Raw genomic sequence first — 414 nt, forward strand, 5'->3', positions numbered from 1 at the left:
TCCTATAAACTCTTCACCTATCTTAGACTTCAGATCTCTCTTACAAATGAATATTCCACCTTCTCAGTTCAAGGATCCTTGTTCTTCAGCAAATATGCATCAATCATTTGTTAGGTCAATATAGGAGGCACAAGAAAGTATAAAGGATGATAGATGTACACAAGGAAGCTATGATTTCCAAAGACAGTCTTCTCTAAAATTTATGTTAATCAGTACTAACGTCAGCCTAAATCTAGAAGCTGCTAATACAAGCAGAAATGAATACTTGAAGAAGTTGGGAAATAAAAAATAGAGAAAGAAAGGTGGCAATGCGGGTGGATCAGAATATGATTATGAATCAGACCATTTCATAAGGGTGGATCCTCCTGAGCATGGACTTTTAGCTGGTACAAAAGGCCATTCTCCTGACCTGTA

This window comes from Propithecus coquereli, unplaced genomic scaffold (genome assembly GCF_000956105.1).
Source record: "Propithecus coquereli isolate 6110/MARCELLA unplaced genomic scaffold, Pcoq_1.0 Scaffold59, whole genome shotgun sequence".
NCBI classification, from domain to species: Eukaryota; Metazoa; Chordata; class Mammalia; order Primates; family Indriidae; genus Propithecus; species Propithecus coquereli.